Raw genomic sequence first — 292 nt, 5'->3', positions numbered from 1 at the left:
GAGTACGGGCAGGAGGTCGGGGTGCTCGGTATTGGGGTCTTGTTCGGTACCTGCAGGGACTCGGTACTGGAGGACTCGGCGCCCGGGGCGCTCCGTACCTGGGGACTCAGGACGGGGGTTGGGGGTGCTCAGTACCCGAGACCCAGTACTGGGCTCTCCGTCCAGGGCCTCGCCTCGTACCCATGGGAGTCAGGGTAGGGGTGCTCAGTACCAGCGAGCTCGGTACCGGGGCTTGTACCGGCGGGGAAGACCTGGTATCCGGGGACTCGGGCCGGATTGCAGGGCGGGGGGC

Source organism: Fukomys damarensis, unplaced genomic scaffold, assembly GCF_012274545.1.
Source record: "Fukomys damarensis isolate Sample0158 unplaced genomic scaffold, DMR_v1.0_HiC HiC_scaffold_5, whole genome shotgun sequence".
Lineage (NCBI taxonomy): Eukaryota > Metazoa > Chordata > Mammalia > Rodentia > Bathyergidae > Fukomys > Fukomys damarensis.
The sequence above is the reverse complement of the archived record's forward strand: the minus strand, read 5'-3'. Positions refer to the sequence as shown.